Below are 24466 nucleotides of genomic sequence, written 5' to 3'. Positions count from 1 at the left end.
CGAACCTCGACCATCGAATAACGCGTTCGATGCTCTACCACTGAGCTACTTGGGTCGTCATCGCCCTTTCCACTTCGATAATAATATGTGGGGTTTAACTTCACAAAACTACCATGTGATTATGAGAGACGTGGTAGTTGAGGGCTCAGGAAATTTCGCCCACTTGGGTTTCTTTAAAGTGCACCCAAATCTGAGCACACGGGCCTACAGCATTTTCATCTCTATCGAAAATGCAGGTGCCACAGCCGAGATTCGCTTCCGTGACCTGCAGGTCAGCAGCTGAGTACCTCAGTCACTAGTCAACTGCGGCTAGGTGCCCCTTCCACTTTAAGACAGGCATTCAACAGAGGTTTATAACAAGAGTTCAAGAGGTTAGACTAGAAAGGGATGAGGCAATGGAATATATAACAAGAATGACGACAGAAAAATTTAAACACCAAGAAAGGGCAGCATGCACCGTACTAGATGAGGATGGACCAATTAGCGCAGTGGCTCCTCTGGGACGAGAGTCGGAAAGGGCAGAAAAAGGGTTCCTAACAGCACATTAACAGGCCCTGACAGCATCCCAATTATTCTAATGAAGAAACTAGGACCAAACTTTAAGCAAACACTAAGAGAGGCAGCGAGCAAAGCAATAATGGATGGTGAAGCCACCAATGGGTGGAAACTAAGCAGTATGAGCATGGTCTATAAAGAAAATGGGGACAAAGCTGATATAAACAACTACCGCCCTACAACAGGGACAGCAGTAGTTTACAGGCTGGTGATGCAGATAGTAAAGGAAAAACTACAGACATGGGTGGAGAATGACGGGGTGCTGGGAGAATTACAAACTGTGTGCCGTAAACAGAGGAGGTTGGAGGATAAACTGTTTTCACATATGCATTGTATTGAAATAGCCGAAAAAGAACACAGGCCCCTGCGGCTGGCATTTCTAGATATCAAAGGAGCTTACAATAGTGTGATTCAAGACGACTTGTGAGAAATACTGGACACACTAGATGTGGAAGATGGAATAACTAATCTTCTTAGGTATATTTATTTTATTTATTTTTTTATTCAGAATACCCCTAAGGGCCCTCTCACAGGAGGGTATTACATAGGGGGGGGGGCTATAACACATACAGGTACATGAAATGATTAATAGAACCAGAAAACACGCAAACTAAACACCATACAGCTACTAAATACATTAGAATAAATATAAGGTCAATATTCTTACCGCATAATCTTAAATAATCAGACGAAATAATATGAGTCAAACAATAATAAAACTAAAAAAATATTTTAAAATTGAACTACACAAAGAAGGAAATAGAGTCACAAGAGTACAATAAAACGCAATCTAGCTTACTACAAACACACGCGCCATTAAGCATAAAGGAATGGCAACATCACCAAAAACACGTGTGAATTACTGAATTAGGCAAACACAGCAATAAATAACACGAACCATGAACATACGCAGTTTCTACAAAAAACACGGTTTGCAGAAAAAAGAAAAAAGAGGGGGGAATACCGCAAAAGGTTCACACGCTTGCACTCATGTTTAGTAGGTTCTGAAATTCAGTGATATCGGTGACGGTTGCAATGTTTGAAGGTAAGTCATTTCACTCGGTTATTGTGCGCGGTATGAAGGATCTAGCATAATGAAAAGTGCGACAACGGAAGCGTTCGATTTTAAAGGGATGATCGCGGCGCGGAAAGATGGCAGGGGGTGGCCTAAAGAAGTCCTCGTGAAGTGATGTGTGATGGTAGAGCTTATGAAGTTGTGATAAGCGAGCAATTTTACGGCGACGTGATAAGAGTTCCAGTTCGGCACGAAGTTTCAATGAAGTGACGCTGGTGTGACGTGAATAATCAGAAAAAATAAAACGTACAGCACGGTTCTGCAGGGCTTCGATGTTTTCAATAATGTAGTCTTGATCGGGATCCCAAATGGCTGAGGCATAGGACGGATTAGGGTGATATAAGCCAGTTTACGCAAGTGCGAGGGGGTGTGTTTCAAATTACGTTTAAGGAACCCGAGTGAGCGATTTGCTGAAGCAAGGGTGACGTTAATGTGGTGATGCCATGACAGGTCAGACTGAATGTTAACCCGAAGGTATTTATAAGAAGTCGTAAGCTCCACTGAAGTATTATTTAGTAAGTAAGACGTTGGAATACGGGACGCTTTTTTAGTAAAACACATTAGCTTAGTCTTTGAAGGATTTAGTGTCATTTGCCATGCTGTGCACCACGAAGTTAAAGAGACAAGATCAGATTGTAGAGATTGTCGATCAGTTTCAGATGAAATGGTATGGTAAATGACACAATCGTCAGCGAAAAGCCTAACTTTAGAAATGACTGAGGAGGGTAAGTCGTTAATATAAATAAGGAAAAGCAAGGGACCAATCACACTTCCTTGGGGAACTCCAGATGAGACTTCAACAAAAGGAGAGTTAAAGTTATTGACAGACGTGAATTGTTTTCTACTGGAAAGAAAGGCTTGTAGCCAGGCGAGAACAAGTGGGTGAATATTAAGCTGCCTAAGTTTTAGTAAGAGCCGATGGTGAGGGACACGATCAAATGCTTTTGAAAAATCAAGGAATATAGCGTCAGTTTGAATGCTGGCGTCCAATGATGAGTGCAAGTCATGGGTAAATCCCGCGAGTTGAGTTTCGCATGAATAGCCCTTCGAAAACCATGCTGGTATTTAAAGATGATATTGTGTTCCTCTAAATAGGAGATTACCTGGGAGTGTATAATGTGTTCCAAAAGTTTACATATGGTACTAGTTAAAGATATGGGTCTGTAATTAAGCGGGGATGAGCGATCACCAGATTTAAATAGCGGCACTACTTTTGCTATTCGCCAGTCGTGAGGAATGGTGCCTGATGATAACGATAGAGAAAAGATTGCTGCCAAAAAGCGATAGATACCTGAGGAAATATTTTTCAGTATTTTGTTATTGAAGCCATTATGATCGGATGCAGACGAAGTTTTCAACTTTTCGAGTAAAGATATGATACCAGCTTCGTCAATTATTATTTCAGACATATTAATACCGGCAACTACATCTATGTTAGGGCATGAAGTAGTATCCTCAAGAGTAAAGACTGATAAGAATGTATCATTTATTAACTGAGCGCATTCGGATTCCGGAACAGGGCTTCCATCAGTATTAACGAGATTTACATCAGGTTGGTTACTAGGATTTATCGTGCGCCAAAAGCGCCTAGGGTTATTTTTTAGCATTGATGACAAATCATGGCTGAAGAAACGACGACGAGTAGTTTTTAAAAGGCGTTGGTATAACTTGTCACATGTTTTATAACGACACCATGAATCTGATAATCTGTTTTTGTCCGCTACTCTGAACAGTCGCTTTTTTTTATTATTAAGTCGACGCAGTTGATTATTGAACCACGGAGCGACGTTGCTTGTTTTTATGGTAATGACTGGTATATATTGATCAATTAAGTTTGAAAGAGCATTTTTAAAAAGGTTCCAGTTATCTTCCATTGAACGCGAATATGTATAAAAGTAACGAGGTAGTTAAGAAATGGGAAGAACAGGTATCTGAACCTGTAGAGAAACAACGGGGGCTTCGACAGGGATGTGCCTTGTCACCTTTGTTATTAATGCTGTATCTTCAGGGACTAGAAGCCAAATTAGAGGGGAGTTGACTCGGATTCAGCCTCTATTTTGCCAGGCTAGGAAAACACGTTGAAGATTCGTTACCAGCATAGATGTATACAGATGATTATAGTAATTATAAGTGACAACAAGAAAGATCTGCAGGGATTGATAGACATCTGTGGTAATAAGGGAGATAGGTTCAATTTGAAGTTCAGTAAGGAAAATCGGCAATATGGTTTTTTAATCATAATGAAGGCAGTGAGCATAAGATACAAGAAGTCATGCTAAAGATAGTGGATAAATACAAACACATGGCCTTATGGATAAACACTGGGGCTGAGTACGTAAGTGAGCACGAAAGACACGTAATGACTAAGGAAAACAGGAATGCAGCTGTAATGATAAATAGGGCACTGTGTAACTACAATAGTTACGACGATGTGAGAGGGGTTTGGAAAGGTGTCATGGTCCCGGGTTTGACATTCGGCAATGCGGTCTTGTGAATGAAATCAGAGAGTCAAGCAAGAATATAAATTAAACAACAAGGCATTTGTATACTTGTTTTGGTAGCTCATGAGAATACCCCAATGAGGGGGTACAGGGAGACATGGAGACATTGTTCGGGTGCAGGGAAGCTAGCAGCAAGACAGAATTTAAGGAGCGATTGAGAAAATAGGCAGAGGAGCGTTGGGCTAAGAAAGTTTTCAGTTACTTGTACGTGAAGAATGTCGATACTAAATGGAGGAAGGGAACTCGAAAATTGTCAAGCATGTATGTAGACAACAGCAGAATACCAAGTTAAAAGGATACATCAGTTAAGAAGAAGGTGAAGGAAACAGAGAGGACCATGCGGAAGATTAGAATGCTTATGAAATCATAACTGGAGACCTACCGAGCTTTCATGCAGGAAATAGGAAAAAAAAAGATCTACGATAATTCTCTCGGTAGTTCTCTGCTGTTCCAGGCCAGAACGGGAGTATTGCGAACCAAGACGTACCGAGCCGAATACGAAGGCACAGACTCGATATGTAGCGCGTGCGGAGAGGAGGAGGAAACCGCTGAACATTTCATAATGTTCTGTAAAAGACTCCACCCTATAAACCAAAATAATGGCATGGAATTTTCAAAGCATTGGGGTTTAGGAACAGTGTAGGCGAAATACACTTTAAACGGGTAGAAATAACCAGGGGGAGGCTAACTTATTAGTGGCTACAATCAAGGCGCGAGTGAAATTCAACTCTTAAACACATAGTGATAGTGCTTAACTTTACGGCTAGAAGGGGTGAGCCACTGGTCGATCTAAAGGGCACAGCCGGATACATCCAACCGTCCATTCATACGTCCAGGGCAGTACATGCTCCAGGCAGCACGCATGCCGTCTGGCAACAAAGACGAAGATCGAGAAGTGGTTCATATCTGTTCTAAGAGGTGTCGGAACCCTACCAGCCGATCTTACTTCCTCCATAGTGTACTAAAGCTGTTAAATGTGTTGAGTCACAGAACATGTATATATTACTATTTAGACAAGGGAAACCGTACTTCTGACTTTGCAATGAAAATAAAAATAAGGGTAGCGATGGCGTTGTGAACAAACTTATCGGACCTAGATATGGTGCTGCTAAGACTATAACATCATTATGCTGGGGCAATATAGCGGCTGCATTGGTGGTAAGTGCGGGCTCACAGTGCGTGCTGACATGTTTATGGGCCATTATTTGCTGCTGTTGCGGGGTAGTATTCGTGCGCACGGCAGCCTAACGAAACTATAAATATTTCCGCTATGTCGCCAGGTGACCGAGAGGCCTCAACTGGCAAAAAACACGCCAAGCAAGTAAGCTTACACTGTTTATTGACAATCGTGAATGTAGCAGTATAAACGTAAATAAAAACACGGTCAGTGACAGAGTTGAAGAGTACATGCGTAAAATTAGTAGTAGCCCTCTGTTCAATAAAATTGTATTGTTCTCGATATTGTTCTCGATGTTGTTTTTAATATCTGTGTTCTTGCCGGCGCGTCCGATCTTTTTACGACCAACTAGATCTACTTCCAGTTGTGCTAAGCACGTGTATCCTGGGAAAACACCATTTACAGGATCATGTTGAAGAGCAAACTTTGTTTACCTTTCAAAAGAGGTAGAAAGGTTGCAGTTACAGACACTTCGGTTAAGTAACGGTTGGTTAATAATAGAAGCCTGAGTCAAACATTTAAGCAAGTGAACATTCTTGTGAAAATTATCACAAATGACAAGTTCAGAAAATGAGCTACCCTTGCCCTTGCACGCCCACTGCTGATAAGCTGACATACCAGATAGAGGATGCCTTTGGTGTTTACAAAAGCTCTAATTTGTAAAAAAAAAGTTATGCACCAGTGGACAGCACTTGCATAACACTACACATGGCATGTGCGCATACAATAAGGACATATGGAACACTATACACTAGACAGCTAAGAAGTTCCAGACGTCACGGTAGCAATCTTGGAAAAAAATAGGTGGTGAGTAATAATTGCAATCAAATCTGTATAATGAAATTTTGAACGATGTATTTTTATAAAGTACGGGTTATTTCCTAATCTTTTAATATTGTCACATCAGACTGAAGAGTTACATGCACAGTACAATCTTTTACTTGTCCGCTAAACTACTCAAGTGATTGCTCTGGCTTAGTAGCTTGTCGGGGAACGCAGACGAGAACGTTGTGAGGTGCGCACTGTAATTACATTTTGCATTCAAAATAATGACGGGCTCTTCCAGTTTATGGTGAGTTGTGCCTAGTTTTTGGACCAACTGTGAGGAGTGCGACAGTGTCGGAACATTGTCTTGAGACTTCCGAAATGGCTGCACAAATGTGTACGACAAAGAGTGGAACTCCATGCCAAACAGTCAGACCAATTAACCTTCCAAGTGGATTGAATATTTCAATTAGATTGATCACGAACAATTCGTTGTTTGTAAGGCAAAGTTACTTTTAATGGCCTCACTACGATTTGCACAATTGTAGCTGGTATGCCGAGATATCACAAAGTTTGCTTAACTCTTTTGTTACTGCACGAGAATGGTTGTTCTTCATGTCTTGGGAAGATTGTTTTTGCAAGTTTGAAAAGTACTTCAGCACACATTGCAGCATACCAAACTTTTCAGAATGAAATGTTATTTCTAAAAAGCATATGTCCTAGAGCAACAAAAATATTTTAGCATGAATAAAAGTGTGAAAAGTGTGAAATTTTTCCTCACAAGCTGGTAAACAGTGCAATAAAAACACTATATATGCAAAAATATTTAAAACGAGCAAAACTCAAAATATACATTCGTAGATAAATGCTCGGGAGCAGTATAAAAATAAATAATATTGTACAAATTGTTTTCTTCACATAGACAAAGAAAATCGTAACCTAGGTGCTCCTTCATTCCTCATCCCATGCGGTGAAGCATTGCATGGTTTTTAGTGAGACACAAATGTACTCGCACACTCTTCTCTGTAAATTCTCTAGGTATTCTCTAGGTATTCCAAGTTTCTAGGTATTCCTATATAGATGGAAATCCGTGATGTGAATATACCCTCTATAAATGAGATGTCCAATGAACTTCACTATTTCATTTAGCGTCTCTCCATGAGCCACCTCACTCCGCATAGATTGGTGTTATATATGCATCCAAACATATTCCTTTGCATCTTTGCGCATATGATACTAATAAAAAAAGAACAATGTCATGCACAGTCTTAAAATGTTTCGCACTGCTCTGCAGTCAGGGCCAAGATGTGCTCCAGGGGCCTTCTTGCCGTTAGAAGCTCTGTAGCCAGCGCCACCACACCGCGCCCTAGCGAAGTGTTGACCACACAAGTAACCATAGTAACTAGAAGATGATGCAGAAATGTCAGAAGCTATAGGCACTTGCGACGGAGAAGATAACTTCAGAATGTGAACAAAACAAACCCATGAACGGCCATGGATGTCTCAGGATGACGCAAAACATCATCTCCATAAAACTTGAAGCAGAGGTGCTGTCATCCACGAAATCTCGGCTCGTTCTCACTGAATTCAGGTGAGGTCGCAAGACAGTTTCAATCAGCGCATGTGTTTTGCAGCGCTGATGCGCACCCATGCGTGCGTGATGACCGCATAATAGGAGCGGCTAGTGACACTAGATGTGACCCTGTGTCTGATATAACAATACAAGCACAACCAAAGTGGCTGGAAACTGGCTGTGAGAGCCACCTGGGCGCTTTATACATGCGGCGGCTTCGGGAAATATTTTTTTTGTAGAAATAATTTTTTCTGACTTCTAGCACAGCTCTCTTTTGATTAGCTGGTGTAAATTCCCAACTATTAATGCTGCTCAACGCGGTCGAAGAGATCAATTCGATATTTGGCTTGTAATGTTTATTTTCATTACAGAACTTCGATGTTACTGTAGCATAATCACGAGGGGCATGCACTTCCATCAAGTTCACCAACCTAGTGCATTTTTTCAACTACGCACGCACATTGGTTCCCGCTAAAGGCTGTAAAATCGCTATTTTGCCCAAGTCGGCAAATTAAATAAATTCTTAAAGTTGAGTGGCTGAACTAACTGCTAGAAAGTGCTGGGTGCACGAGAAAGAAATTTAGCATGCCAAAATTGATGACCGAAAAGCATCGATAACCGGTGATTGATTTAATAGGTATGGTAATGGCCTTTACTTTTTTATTCATGCTCATGATTCCAATGCTTTGAATTGACAGATAAATAAATGAGGTTTTTTGGGCCAGCAGTGTATACTCATCAAAGACACTGCTCAAACGATGGACAACGGCAGAAGATGAATTCATATTTTCATTCTTCACTACTTCCTGTCTGCCTCACTCTTAAAATGGGTGTCATACAAAACTAGCCCTTGCGGCTATATAGTTCACAGCAATATCATGGAAATAGCTGTTAGTACACATTAGATCAGCAAAATGTACAAACATTGGCCAACTCTGATTATACCTACCGAGTGTACTCTGTCATTGTTTTGTTGAAAATAAACATACCCTTGAAAATTTCTTGTCATTTGTTAGGTGTTTGACGTAGAACAAATATTATTACAGTAAATTTAGAGCTTGTATTTGAACTTGGTTAAGTAAAAGTGCACAGTCGTGTGTATTTTTTGGGGGGAAATCTCTCGATAATTAGAACGCATCGGTATCCACAATGATGAATTCAAACTGAGAGCCCCTTGTTTTTCGTTACTGCTCGCAGAAGTCGGTCCAGAGTGGTCACAATATCTTGTAAATACAAACCAAACTAAATTTACTTGAGGTGTAAAACAACCGAACAGCAGCGTTTCTCACCAGATGAGATTTTGGATGCTGAACTAGAGCCCTTGGGCAAGCTGTAATTATCATGAAGCCTCAGTGGAAGAAATGTAAGCAAATGCAAAATAATGATTTCCTTTAATTTAGATTGGGTTAACTCTGTCATGTAAACATGTTTTAAAGCATAAATATTGACAAGCATTTCAACATTAAGGTTCACCACTTGTGTGCATGCCGGTGCTTGTTTTTCGCGTGGATATCATCATCATCAGCCTAATTGCATCCACTGCAGGGCAAAGGCCTCTTCCATGGTCCCCAAATCAACCCAGTCATGCGCTTTCTGCTGTCACTATATATGTGCGAGCTTTTTAATATTATCTGCCCATCTAACTTTGTCTTCCCTCTTTGCATGTGCCTTCTCTGGGAATTCAGTTAGTGACCCTTAATGACCAGTGGTTATCTTGCCCTACGTGCTTCGTATCCAGCCGATGTCCATTTCTTCTTCACTTCAACTAGGCTACCCTTAACCCCGGTTCATTACCTGACCTACTCTACTCTCCGCTTGTTTCCTAAGGTTCCACCTATTATTATCCTTTCCATTGCTCGCTCTGTCGTCTTCAATTTAAGTGGAGCCCTCATTGTAAGCCTCCAGGCTTTTGCTCCATAAGTAAGCAGCGGCAAGATGCTGCAGTTATATACCTTCCTCTTGAAGGTTAGTAGCAGATTACCATTCATGATTCAGAAATGCTTGCCGAATGTGATCCACCTCATTTTTATTCTTCTAGTTACTTCTCTCTCTTGGCTCAGCTTCATAGTTACTACCTCTGCAAGACATGTCTCGCTTAATGAACGGATGAGTTCTTGCACAGTTTCTTCTTTTAAACTTTGGCAGTGTCGCGCCCAACATTCTCATGGTACCAGTAACTTTGTTTTAGCACTACTGTAGCTTTACCTACCATTGCCTTGCAACAATCTTCACATTCACAGCAATCTATACCCCATGTGAAAATGAAGTACTGCTAAATATGCACTATACAGGCCCATTTGCTACCAAGTTATATGTGATACCGTATGCGAAGTTTGGCCCCGCCACGGTGATCTAGTGACTAAGTACTTGGCTGCTGACTCGCAGGTTGCGTGATCGAATCCCAGCTGCGGTGGCTGCATTTTCGATGGGGGCTAAAATGCTGTAGGCCTGTGTGCTCAGATTTGGGTGCTCGTTAAAGAACGCCAGGCGGTAGAAATTTCTGGAGCCCTCCACTACAGCGTCTCTCATAGTCATATAGTGGTTTTGGGACGTTGAACACCACATATGAATCAAATCAAATCAATCTATGTAACGTAGAGTGAAGTACAGTATGTACGCCCCATTACACGCACTGTCGAAGAAGTTTGGAGACTGCACATTTCCTGTAAACTGAGTAATTCAATAAGCAAGAAGCAGTAACTTTTGCACCTGATTTCGTACAGCTTGAACATACCGTACACAATCACTGCTTTTAAGTATGAGGCTTCCATGAGTCCACCTGGTATATTGGTGGCACATGGGGTTGTCACTATGGGGACTGTTGAGCTTCCCACGACTTGATGTGGGTAGCTTGGGAACCAATGGTCTCTTTTTTTGTCCAGTCTACTGAGAACAAAAACAGAGTCATAAGGAGGGTAAGACATAAATGTTTAAACTAAAATAGGTTCAATAAATAAAGTGCCTTTAGTCATACTTTGCCAGGATTTTGGCTCATGAGCTTGCTTTCAGTGATGACACATTCTCCGCTGACTTGAGATAGGTTCAGTGATGAAACATCCAAGTGTACACTGATATGAGCAGTTCCTTGGAGGCTGGGGTATGGTTGAAAGAGGAAAGCAGTCGTGGTTACTCTGGTAGAAGCACGAACGGATTTGTAATGTATGACTAAGAAGAATGTATATGGAAACACTGCATAAGAGAACAGTAGCATGGACATAACATTGACATTTGTGTGAATTTGTCTTTTGGATGGCATTTTAATGAATTTGTCTTAGTGACGTGCTTCAGAGGACAAAGCTAGCTAATTGCCCAACTGGATGAATAAATGGATCATGGAAATGTAATATGCTTGATTGTGTACTTACAAAATATGCACAAATGTGTATAGATTGCATGTAATGTCATTTCCGACGGGCAATGTGAGTCACTGCCATGTTTATCAACATGAGTGAGGCTAGTTAGGCCAGCCCATCGTTTATAGACACTCTTTCAGTTCAGTAACTCCAACACCAATTTTACCCGGGCAGTGAGAAGGCGCTACAGTCGCGAGTACCGCTGCCGCGGGAATAGAGTTAATTTACAGACCAGAGAAAAAGGTGGGCCGGGAAAGTTATAACTACAGTGGCTAGAAAAATATCCCTAGTGTCGTGAGCGGGCCACAGGCGCCGGCCCGAACGGCGACAGAGAAAGCGGATTCTGTGCACCACGACATGGCGCTGTTTGTTGCTGGTACTGCTATGGTGGATGGACGTATTTTGCGAGGGCTCCCGATCGACTGAACAGACAAGTGTTTTTTGCATGTTTTGAGCTGTATTTTATAATAATTAAGGCAGCAGTGTAAGTATTTATAACACCTACTACATTGTACAGCCTTTTTTGGGGGTCAATCACCTAGTATTCAATTCATGGTATTCATGGTATTCAATGCTGCGACGAACCACAGTGGAAGCACGCTCCCACGCGAGTCGAAGGCGATGCTGGAGAACGGGTGTCAAACGTGCTGGTAGCCGAGGGAGCAGTCGCAGTCAACGAGCAGACAGCGCCGGCATGTGAAGCAGCTGGAGAAGGAGGAACGCTCTAAAGGGTGGACAGAAAGTCCCCGAGTCGCGTCTGATGCGACGAAACAGCGTCGCTTGAAAGGGCAGCTACTTGTAATGCGCGCTCGAAGCGCTCCTCTTCCATGGCAAGATCTAAGCCCTTCTGTATGGAGAATTCCACTCCCATCTTAAGAATTTTTCTCCACAGATTCGGGGAAGCGATGCCTTCTACAATTTGGTCGACTGCCAGCATGTCGGTACTCGCATGAAAACTACAGAGTCAAGCGAGCCGTTTAATTTGCAGAATGAATGTAGTTTTGGTGCGCTGGGCGTTGAAGGTTTAAACTTCTACCTGCTTGCTGTGGAGTATAAACCGATTCCGGCAGTAGATCATGAAAGCCGGGTGGACGCAGTGCAAGACGCGTATTCTGCAATGCTCCAGCAGTTGGAAGCGCACTCGCACGAAAACTACAGAGTCGAGCAAGCCGTCTAATTTGCAGAATGAATTGCACTGTGGTCTCGCCCGGCTGTTGCCGTAGCGTCTTGAATGAGGCACGCAAGCACATCGGATCGACTCGCTCATCAAAAATCGCTTCCAACAAGTGGAGCATTGCAGAATACGCGTTTTGCACTGCGTCCACCCGGCTTTCGTGATCTGCTGCCGGAATCGGTTCATACTCCACAGCAAGCAGGTAGAAGTTTAAACCTTCAACGCCCAGCGCACCAAAACTACATTCATTCTGCAAATTAAACGGCTCGCTCGACTCTGTAGTTATCCTGCGAGTACCGACATGCTGGCAGTCGACCAAATTGTAGAAGGAATCGCGTCCCCGAATCAGGGGAGAAACATTCTTAAGATGGGAGTGGAATTCTCCATACAGAAGGGCTTAGATCTTGCCATGGAAGAGGAGCGCTTAGAGCGCGCATTACAAGTAGCTGCCCTTTCAAGCGACGCTGTTTCGTCGCATTAGACGCGACTCGGGGACTTTCTGTCCACCCTTTAGAGCGTTCCTCCTTCTCCAGCTGCTTCACAAGCCGGCGCTGTCTGCTCGTTGACTGCGACTGCTCCCTCGGCTACCAGCGCATTTGACAATGGTTCTCCGGCGTCGCCGTCGACTCGCATGAGAGCGTGCTTCCGCTGTGGTTCGTCGGAACACTGGGCCGACGCTGCCGCTTGTCCTGCAAGGACACGCACCTGTGTGCGTTGCGGAAGGAGAGGCCACTACGGAAACGTCTGCCGATCTACAATGAATGCACCTACTGACAGATCGGGCCATACTTCGAACTCCCGTACTGCGACAATTCCGGCCCAGACCGAGTGTGTGCTCACTTGTACTGCACGTGTTAGTGTTCCAGCTGGCCATGCTCCTGATGTGCCTGCTCCTGCCGTGTTGCCTCCATTTGACCGTACCATGGCTCTACCTGCTTCAAGTGGGATTACTTCTACTGCTTTGGTGGCTGTTCCGGTCGGGTCTGCTGCTGCGGACCATACTTTACCAGTTCACGTCTCAGCCATCCATACTTCGCTTGTGCGTTCTGCCTCCCGTTGTGCCTGCTGCTGCTGCCGCCCCGGCTGTGCTTCTTTCGGCTGGTGGTGGTCTCCGGGATGCTGGTTGTGCTCTCGGTCCCTCGAGCGTGCTGGCCGAGATTGCAGAGGCGGTCCCTGTTCTGTGTGCTGCAGAGGTGCTTCGGCCGGTCACGTCTGCGCCGGTTGGGGGCGTTGTACATATGTATGTAACATGCTTGTGTACATAAAAGGAGTTCTTGCTTGGCAACCGGCTGCTGCGTACTTCTTGTCGGCCGGCGCTTCAGCTCCGTGCCCTGTTTTATCCGTGCGGCACTTCCGCCACACTATACTACAGTTTCCTTCTGAAGAAATAAAGTTTGCCATCAATCCCAGTCTTAGGCACTTGGCAGGCCCAATGCGTCTTGGTGGCTTTCAGCTGCCGTCACCAGTAGCAAACACAAAACTTGTCGACTCCGAAAGGCCTACCGGCGGCCCTGTTGTTGTTGTTGTTTAGTGCATGATTAATCACTTTCAACTTGAAAGCAGCCGTGTAGCTTCAGTATCGCCCCATATTGTCACAAGATTACCGACACAACATACAAAACAAGCCACAACGCGCACTTGCCACTTTGGCTTGGCTTAGATTGAATTGAATCTCTGTGCAATGATAGTTCACTTGATGCTTAAGAGATGGTGCCAGATGGCATGCGCTATCATCATCAACGGCAGGAATGAGCAGATGACATTACTGCGGCAATTTTCGGGGGTGCGATAATTACTCCATGAAAAAAATCGTATTGTTGTTGGAAAATGTGGGGGGGGGGAGTGAGAATTGTGCGAGGATTACGTGAGTAAATATGGCAATAGGACAAGCATGGAACAGAGGTTTATATCTACAGTTCAAGTGGTTAAACTAGAACAAGATGAGGCAATGAAATATATAAGAACGATGATCACAGAAAAATTTAAACACCATGAAAGCGCTACATGCATTATACCTGATGGACCAATTAGCGCAGTGGCACCATGGAACAACAAAAGTGGGAAAGGGAAGAGAAGAGGGTTCATAATAGCACATCAAAAGGCGCCGACGACATCTCAATTATGGTAGTAAAGAAACTAGGACCAACCTCTAAGCAAACACTAAAAGAGGCAGCGAGCAAAGCAATAATGGATGGTGAATCCCGCAAAGGGTGGAAATGAATCAGGATGACCATCATCTAAAAAAGGAAAGGGGGACAAAGATGATATAAACTACCGTCGTATAACAGTGACAGCAGGACATCAGTAGTTTACAGGCTGGTGATGCAGATATCGAAGGGAAGACTACAGACATGGGTGGAGAGTGAAGGTGTACTGGGAGAACTACAAAATGGGTTCTGTAAACAAAGGAGGTTGAAGGGCAATCTGTTTTCATTGACACTGTGTATTGAGATAGCGGAAAAAGAACACAGGCCCCTGTGGCTGGCATTTCTAGATATCAATAGAGCTTACAATAGTGTGATTCAAGAAGACTTGTGGGGAATGCTTAACACACTGGACAATAACCAATCTTCTAAAAAATATCTATAAATGAAAGAAGGTAGTTATAAAATGGGAAGAACAGGTATCTGAACCTATTGAAATACAATGCAAGCTTCAACAGGGATGTACCTTGTCAGCTTTGTTATATATATATATATATATATATATATATATATATATATATATATATATATATATATATACCACCAAATTGTCAAGACATTTATTGGCGGACACTACGCTATGATTCACGAGAGCAACAGTCAATGCGGGGACCGTGTCTCTGCACGAGCTGCTCTTCTTCTTATGAAAAGTGCGACCCACTAGAAGGCGCTGGAGAGGACGACCCACTGTTCAGAGGCTTTGCCACAATATATATATATATATATATATATATATATATATATATATATATATATATATATATATATATATATATATATATATATATATATATATATATATATATATATATATATATATATATATATATATATATATATATATATATATATATATATATATATATATATATATATATATATATATATATATATATATATATATATATATATATATAAACTGCAGGTGCGCCTTTTCTTGGTTACACCTGGTATATTTCCCCAGCGGTGATGTGCTCCATATATATATTTATTTATTTATACAATACTGCAGACCAATTTAATGGTCCAAGCAGGACGGGCAGAAAAAAAAGAATGTTCACGCACATACAATGCAATGCAAAGTAACAAAAACAATGAAGCAACAAAAACGCAGAATTCACTTGGAACTACAAAACAAGCCACGGTGAAACCGACTTTTCGCACAAACATAGCAGGGTTTCCAATCCAAATAAAACTAGAAAATCACGCACAACTTCAAGAAACATTGCTAAAAACCCGAACGTCAGTAATTAAAAGTTTCTAAAATGATCGTGTAGGGCTGTCATAAAATTTCCACAAAAAATTCTTTCTGGCAATTTATTCCAGTCATCTACCGTGCGTGGAAAATATGAAAACTTAAAGGTATTTGTTCGGGGGGTATATATATATATATATATATATATATATATATATATATATATATATATATATATATATATATATATATATATATATATATGGGAACTAGAAGCCAAATTAGAAGGGAGTCGACTCGTCTTCAGCCTCTGTTTTGCCAAGCAAAGAAAACACGTTAAACAGTCATTGCCAGCATTGATGTATGCAGATGGTATAGTATTATTAGCCGACAACAAGGAAAATCTCCAGGGATTGAGCGTCTCTCATAATAATATGGTGGTTTTGGGACATTGAACCCCACAAATCAGTTCATCTGCAGGGATTAATAGACATCTGCGGTAATGAGGGAGATAAGTTAAATTTGAAGTTCAGTAGGTAAAAATTGGCAATCTCTATTTTTAATGATAACAGTTGTGTGCGGCATTTTATGACCTCCGATAAGTTTTGGTTTCGATAGAATGTGTCGCATAGCGCCACGCAATGATGATATTGTGAACCATTGCTACGCCCTAATGCACGCTCTCTGAATAAACAGCCCCCTCCCGGTTCTCGGCCAGCGTGACATTCTTGACACCGCTCCGGCACTAATGCGCCCATTGTCTCGGTCGGACGGTGGCCCAACGGCGATACAACAAACTGGCAATCAGATGAACAAGAAGTAATTAGCTTAAATACTTTGCCGGCATCTTCCGCCAATTTTCTACGCAGATTGCCACCTTTTCGAGCACATTTACAGGGCACCGCTGTACTTGCACGCTGCAAATGCGCGAGGCCTACTGTGCTACTGCAGCCACCCCTGCACGTTTGGCCAATACTTGCTGGCACCAGTGACTCGCCGATGCATACTGGCGACTGGGAGTCCTCAGTGCCTTAGCGTTCTTAGCGTTCCAGCATGACTTCCGCGACTGCTCCTCCGCCGTTCCTGCAGACTCCGGGCACTCCTCCCGTACCTTGGGCTGAATGGTGCCGTGTCTTTCAGGCATACGTCGACGTCGCCACCGGTGGCACCACCCGGCCCGCTCTTTACAAGAATCTACCACTTAAGGCACTCCGAGTTGAGGGCCTTGATGTCTACTGGACACTACAAAATGCACAGGACCAGGCGGAAAGTGTAGACGGGACTCTGGGCAAAAGCATGCAGGATGAATACATCGCAGCACTCACCCTACCAGAGAACCATTTCAGGGCTCCAAGCAGTGAAGTCCTAGATCGTCACCACTTCAAAATGCGCAAGCAAATACTGGAGGAATCAGTTACTGACTACGTTTCTGCTTTAAATGCAATGACGAGCAAATGCAACATCGGCGCCTTCGCCAATTGACCATTTGCGGGAAAAATACTGTGCATGAGCAGTAACGCCTGTAGAGGGCACAGGTAGTGCCCTCTACAGGCGTTTTGGTTTTGGTTGGAAAACATCAGCCCAGCTGGCCGCCGGTCATACATTCGTGTGCCATGGTTGAGTGGCCTTGGTTTCGTAGTTAGGGCAAATATGCCAGCACACTGCGCAAAATATTTTACCTGCATTTACTTTTTTTTTCCTGAATAAAGTTTCTTTCTTCTCCTCGGAGATAAAGGCGTGAGGAGTTGGGCCTGATAGTTTGTGTTTATGTGGGAGAAAAACCTACGAAAACAACCGGTGACTGTGTGTGATTGGTTGTGCCTTCATCGTCATTCTTTTGAGTCCTCGCAGCTAAGACGAGTAATGAGCGCTAACTTTCACAGGCTCTCGTCCGGGAGGCTACGTACTGAAAAGAGATGCTCGGACAACATCTGAAGGCATGTGAAATATTGATGGAGGAGGAGCCTTTATTGAAAGAGAGGAGTCTGGCATACGTGGCTCGCCGTGGGTGCTGAGCCAGCGCTGGCTGACCTAACACTCTTGGATTTCTTTACTTCACAGCACACGAGTATTTCGTATATCAGTGTTTCTAATAGACCGCAGAATATTTCCATTAATATGCGAGGATGCGCTCTCGCGTATCTGCATGCACCATGACTCACAGAGGCACGGGTAATTTAATGATCACAACTGTGGCAGCTGCGTCCGTAGCCCGTTTATGTAAAGTAGGAGACACTCGTGTTACGTGATGAAATAGAATGTAGAGTATAAGGAAGGTGCATATTCATTTACATCGTCATTTGACACTTTGGCAATTTTAAAGGGGCACTGACACAAAATTTCGCGGCCGAGATAGCCTGTGGGGTTGATTCCCAAGAACATTTGTATATCATCTGCAAAGTATCAACAGCGAATATAACTGTGGAAGTATTTTAAAAGAATTTTAATTTTGCGTGAGTCTTCGACGGCATTGCGCCATTGACACCATCGAAGGGGTCCCTGAGGTGACCCCCTACTCACCCCCCCCCCATCACCATGCTGCAATCAACAAAAGAAGTTAGGATGACGCCATAGCCACCATTTCTGTCGCCGCGCTTTTTCCTGCAGTCTAAACTTTTTGGCGGCTGATTGCGAGTGCATGGCCGTGGCGCACGTTTAGAAAGATTTGTGCTTGGCGACACTGCAGCACCATTTCCTATTCGAAAGCATTTCATGATGCGGACCGTGCGGAAGTGTGTCATGGTTCTGTTTGGTGACGTGGTCAAGATCTGCACACTCTATTAGGCTGCAGTTGCACTCAGTTTTTGGAGCTCTCTCAAACCGAAACTGAAACGGATCGATAGTGTAGTTAATTATCTGTCACGTGCTGCAGCAAACAATGTGTCGTGTCATGACTAACAGGCCCCCAGCTACACATTGTAGCAGAAAAACGCGAGCCCAAAGTTTTCATGTCAGTGCTCCTTTTACTAGATGCACCTAAATTAGGGTGCACTGTAAACGCCTATAGTACGTTCTATACTTATATAAAAAACAATGTCTCCCGGTAACACAGCTGCAGCGCGCTCCAACGATGTGACCCATAGTAACGGCGAACACCGCGATTTTCACCATACCTCAGAGACGGTGCACAAGTCGCCCTCACCAAACCCCTCACCAAACATGTATCAATGGTCAACTTGGAGTGTATGACATGATAATGTTCGTCCTTGAAGGAGCAGGTGCGATGAGCGTGACGAACAGACGAGGTAGCGGAGTGCGACTATCGCCTCACTTGGTTGTTGCTCAGGCTGAAACGCGAGAAATCCTTGTTTTACACCGTTTATACAAATAAATGAAATGTTTTCCTCCTTTAGCATGTTTTTTCAATAATAGGCACAAGTTTTTAGCCCTAAAGCAACAAAACAGGTGCACCAGAAGGGCTAAACACTGCCTTAAGCATGTTAGTTGATTGATTTGTGGGGTTTAACGTCCCAAAACCACCATTTGATTATGAGAGACGCCGTAGTGGAGGGCTCCGGAAATTTTGACCACCTGGGGTTCTTTAACGTGCACCCAAATCTGAGTACACGGGCCTACAACATTTCCGCCTCCATCGGAAATGCAGCCGCCGCAGCCGGGAATCGAACCCGCGACCTGCGGGTCAGCAGCCGAGTACCTTAGCCACTAGACCACCGCGGCGGGGCTTAAGCATGTTAGTTGGCGAAGATATTTTCGAATCAAAGGCACGAGCGAAGCTTTTCTGTTTACACGACAGGGGCGCTCACTTTTTCAAAAATTGTCAATTCCGTGGTCCACAATCAGCTGTTCAGCGGAATAACTGCACAAAATTTGCGAAGACGACTCTTGCAAGTGGGTCCTACCCCCTACCAGCAAATTTGCTTGGGCCAAGCGTGGCAAATCATCAGTGGCCAAGCTGTTCATGCTTGGAAAGTTATTGGAGGCCAAGGGAAGTATGTGCTTGGGAAAATTGACGAGCCTATCATAGGCCAAGCAAAGGAATGTCGTGCTTGGAAAATCATTGGGAAGACCCCTTTTCGTGGTTGGCACTGCGTTGAAATACCATGCAATTGCCAAGCATGTTCTTGGCATGGGAGTCAAGCATTTTTGCCAATGCATATCTGGAACATTTAGGTTTTTTTGTCTTGGCTACAATTTGATGGCTGACTACTTTTTTCTAGATTTTGGCTAGCCCCCCCCCCCCTCCTCCCCCACGAGAAGTAACAAGACAAATATTTTTGGTGCTTCAGGTTTATTTTACACATATTATATAGAAGGCAATATGCCATTTTTTATTTCCCGAACTCTTGTGATTCTCAAATGTTGCTTGGGCTGTTCTTGAAGTCATCTATCGTAGTGGCGTGCCTTCTTACATAGGTTAGGTGCACCTTCTTGATCTGAAGCAAACACGAGCCATACTTTTGTTACGTTCGAAACAGCTGCGTCAGTTTCGTTAAACAGGGTATGTCTCATCTGGAAAATGAGGAAAAAAAACATCATGAGGTCCTCTTCTTCATTAAGTCATCTCTTAGGCAACCGCTTTCACCAATTCCCAACAAAACACAGTAGGAACATTTGTTGGAAAGCAAATTGGCTATGCATGATTATGATAATGACAGCACTTACATATACGGGAGGAAAATGCTTGTTGGACTGCATGATGCTTTTTTGTTACTGAAGTAGCTTGAACAGTCATGAGTAGAGACCGGACTATGGGCAAATGCCTATTTTGTTCCTTGCATTCCCATTTTGCCATTTTGATATATGAGCATCAATTAGAGATTAAGAAGGGCTTTTATAGTGCGTTTATAGTGCCTCTAAATGCCTATTTTTGGTGTTCGTGCCTAAATGCCTATAAGTACCTATAAATGCCTATTTCCAAATTAGCGCATATATGAGTGCCATTCAAAGCTAAATTTTGTTTTGGAGCGTGGTGTGAAACTAGTATCCAGGTAAAAAAAAAAGGCAGCATTGATATTTACAAACGCTATAAGGTTCAACGAAGACAAAGTTGACATGCTTCAAGCGATTGGAAGAGGAGCATGAGGAGTGCAAAAGCCGCTATTTCTGCAGCCCTAAGTGGAAGCACGTCTCAGCGTCAGCACGGGAAGGAGGAGAGAGAATTAAAGATGGGACAAGAAAACAAAAAAAAAGATGCCTATGGCCGAGGACGTGGCGACCACCCTCTACAGACAGCTATTCAGTGCACTGAAGGAACTGAACAAGAACCCTGAAAACCTGGGTGTTGCGGTGGGAAAGGAAGAGCAGGTTTTTCTGGGCAGTTGCGGGCAGCTGGAGAACGAATGAAAAACCATGGAAGGCCACTCATGGAATGCTCTTGTTGATTCAGTGGTGGCTAAGGTCACCAAATTGTTGTACTTCATGCAGCAAAGCCTGAGACAGGCACCGTCATGTTTACAATCAATGGTGTATTTAGTAGACATTTACCGTATGCTTAAATATGCTTGTCCCGTATGAGATCTCTTGTCATATGTAAGTGACAAACACGAAAAAATACGGAACGGGGCATCAAGGTTTGTCCTAAGCCATTACTCAAAAATGACAGCTGTAACAATATGAAAAATGAACTAGGATGAGAATTACCATCATCATGTCGAATTAAACGGCGGATAAAGGTCCTGTGTCAAGCATTTCATGGTAAAACTCGCATTCCAAAACGAATGTACCTTAACAGTCCTCCTCGCGCAATGGTAATTACATTTTAGAATGTCGTATTAGATATTATTGTTAGTTTTATGACAGAATGAAATGGCTTATAAAGAGAACAAAGTGTGTTGTGTGAATGAAGGTGTGTTTTCTTCGACATTGTAACCCATCTGCTGCAGCCCCTTCGGGTAAAAATGTAATGTGCATGCGGGTTTTGTTTGTTTGTAATTTACTTTTTAATCATCCCCTCTAGGTGGCATAATAAGTTGTAGTTAGACGCTAGAAGTTCTTGCGTGCCCAATGAAAAGCGTTGTACCACGGTGATTTTTCAAATTAGTTCGCTACGTGCCACCAAAGCATGATGCAAAAAAGCAAGCTTGAATCCCTTACCTCTCGTCCCATGTAGCCTTCGCGAGCCTCATTCCTTCCCTGTTCTCTTTGGTACGGGGCTGGAGAATCACATGACGCATACGCACCAAGAACACGCGTAAGCAAGGTCACGAGCGCATGACGTGCACCAGCCTACTTGTGCACGTTCGCCATCGATGTTGTCGTTTGGCGTTCTTTGTTGTGTATTACCAGTTTCGTTGGGATGGATCAGTCAGTGAGTGTACTTTCGGAGAGGCTGGCAAAGATCATGTATTGTGACTGCGATACACCACGTCACTCCGCTGAAACTGCGTTCAGAGAAGACGCGCCAAACTCGAGCTAAGCGTTGTCAGGGTTGGCGAAGGCACTATGCAGGGACGACGAGAAGACGAATGCAAGCGAAATGGGATTGCAGTAGTAGTAGTAGTAGTAGTAGTAGTAGCAGGGGTAGTATGTGTGGTTTTACGTAAAAAAATCCTGATATGAGTATGAGGTATGCCGTAGTGGAGGTCTCCGCAAATTTTGACCATCTGGTGCGTTTTACCGTGCACTGACATCGCGCAGTACACGGGCATCTACTTTTTCGCCTCCATCTAGATGTGACCGCCACGGCCACAATCGAACCCGTGGCATTCGGGTCAGCAGCGGAGCACCCTATAGCGACTGGTCCATCGAGGCGGACGCGAAATAAGGGCAGGTTTAGTGAATAGAATGTCGAGGCGATTCAAATCAAGAATAAAAATAATAACAAGCTGGGAATATGTTTTGTGTTTTATTATTTTTCTCAGCTTTCATTCATTATACTGATTTTGAAAAAAGCAGTGCTAAGACAGAGGGAAAAGAAAGACATAGAGTCAAACAGCGATGTCTTTCTTTTCCCTTTGTCTTTGCGCTTCCCTTTAGAAATGATATGAAGCAGCTAGCCTAAACCAAAGCACTCCTCATTCGTGCTACACAACAGAACACACAAATCGCACATGCCAAGTAGAGTAATGTCACGTGCAACGCTGTTAATGTGGTACCATTTAAAATGCAGGATATATTCAGGAGGCGGGGCATTTTTTCATCTGTTTTCTGAATATAGCTAGCATTTACCGAAGTTCTGAGGAAGAGTGCATGGTATGTGACGTCAGCCTACCAAGGTTAACGTAAAGGAGTGACGTGAAAACAGAACCATTCCTTGCTGTACGTCACTCCCGATCTTGGGGCGCACGCCCGCGAGAAGAGAAAGTAGCATTCATTAGAAATTGAGCGTTTTTCCGCGACATGTAATCTTGCGAATCTTAACAGGAATGATCTGGAGTGCCCAGTGCACCAATACGCTTGTCAGCTTGAAATGCCCAAACCCAGTGAGGGACTCTTTAAGGTGTTCACCGATAGGGGAGAAATCGGTCCTATGTGATTAGACCTAGCGTACCTCTCTTCTGGGGTATCAGTGGTCTGGTTATTTGCTCCTGCGCTGCCCTTCCGAGACACAATGAAACAAGAGAGACCCAGGAGAGTGTTAATTGAATGGTAGACACTTGACACACAATGCTAGACGATAAAATGAAAGACCACATACTGTGAATCACGCGGGAAATGCGTGCCAATGTTCTATCGTTAGTATCTTTCTGCTATCTTAAACAGCATCATTTTTTTGCTTCTTGCCGTAGATACAAGTCACCGACGTCGTTGCTTTGGGATATATAAATGTTTGTAGAAGTTTATTGTGCCTATAATTATTATATTGAGGGCCTAAAATAGTATTTTACCTGCCTATCTTTGGAATCTAAATTACACTTTTTAGTGCCTAAAAATACGGCCTCTAGTCATGAGAGAACCCCATCAATACGAAAAAAATAAAAAAAACATCCTCGCACATTCTAGACCATATATTCTCTCAATTGAAGAAAAAGGTAATTTTATTACTGATATCATTATGGAAGCAGCATTGGCACAGAAGCAACGTTTAGTGCCCTTGTTTTTTTTTTCTTGCATGTACGTACCTTTATATTTATAAACATTACTCAGGTAGTCGATGCATTTTTATTTACGAAGGTTATTTTTGTCATTAACCTTGTGTTGTAAATGCTTTATTTTATTTCTATGCTCAGTATTGAGCAGTGCTGCCGCTTAGTCTTGCAGCTGACTGTTTAAACGGCGAAATTGTTTATGTGCTCTGGTTCTCGGCTTCCACAAATCGGCAAGCTGATAGAACAGGAAATAAAATTAGAAAACATTGAAGTGGTGAATACGGTGGCAGTGAAACTGTTTCAATGCTCAATCTTGCTCCAGATGGCAGAAGTTGGCTTTTTTCAGAGAGGTAGCATATATAACTGAAAAAAAATTGTATTAGTAGGTCAAATTTCCAAACTTCAGTGATGCAGTATGTGCAATATTCTGGTTCTAGTGAAACATTTTCTAAAGAACAACAACCAAAATATTACAGCACTGAGAAGTCTACATAACACAAAGTCTTCAGGATGTTGCCAATAAAAGCCAAAGCAAGAAACGAATTCATTTGTTTTCTGTTGATGCTCACCAAGCAGGCGCAGCAACACATTTGCGTGCATTTAATTGGAAAATTGTTCTCAACGGCTCAGCAGTACTTCTTTGCAACCACACTAGTACAATGTGATGGAGCGTTCTGTGCATAGCATATTGAACACTGCTGAAATTTTCTATTAACAAATAGCTGACCTGTAACAAAAAAGCAATACACAAATTAGAAAATTGATAAACGTAACACATGTTTTAAAGCTTTGAAAAATTATCTACTATATGCAGTGGTTATTGTAGCAACAGAATCTTGCCATAACATAACAGTACCATTTCATCAAAATATTCATGGCACATTCTACAAAGTACTTGTAGGACTG

General features: G+C 42.9%; 1 protein-coding gene and 1 long non-coding RNA gene across 2 annotated transcripts in view; one reads left to right on the top strand and one right to left on the bottom strand.

Annotated features, from left to right (window-relative positions):
• Positions 1-13458, top strand: part of LOC119177756 (uncharacterized) — a 258227-nt gene extending 244769 nt beyond the window's left edge. Inside the window, exon 11 of the mRNA XM_075865176.1 lies at positions 13032-13458. The gene's annotated coding sequence lies outside the window, so the exon portion shown is untranslated. The remainder of the gene's footprint in view (positions 1-13031) is intronic.
• A 6346-nt stretch (positions 13459-19804) lies between these two features.
• Positions 19805-23556, bottom strand: LOC119178496 (uncharacterized). Its single transcript, XR_005110719.2, has 2 exons — positions 22701-23556; positions 19805-20042 (listed from the first exon to the last, which is right to left on the bottom strand). It is a non-coding gene; the product is annotated as an uncharacterized LOC119178496 (long non-coding RNA).
• Between the last annotated feature and the right edge of the window lie 910 nt (positions 23557-24466).

The sequence above is a fragment of the Rhipicephalus microplus genome, chromosome 1, assembly GCF_043290135.1.
Source record: "Rhipicephalus microplus isolate Deutch F79 chromosome 1, USDA_Rmic, whole genome shotgun sequence".
NCBI lineage: Eukaryota > Metazoa > Arthropoda > Arachnida > Ixodida > Ixodidae > Rhipicephalus > Rhipicephalus microplus.
Note: the sequence above shows the minus strand (reverse complement) of the source record. Positions and strands in the feature narration are given on the sequence as shown.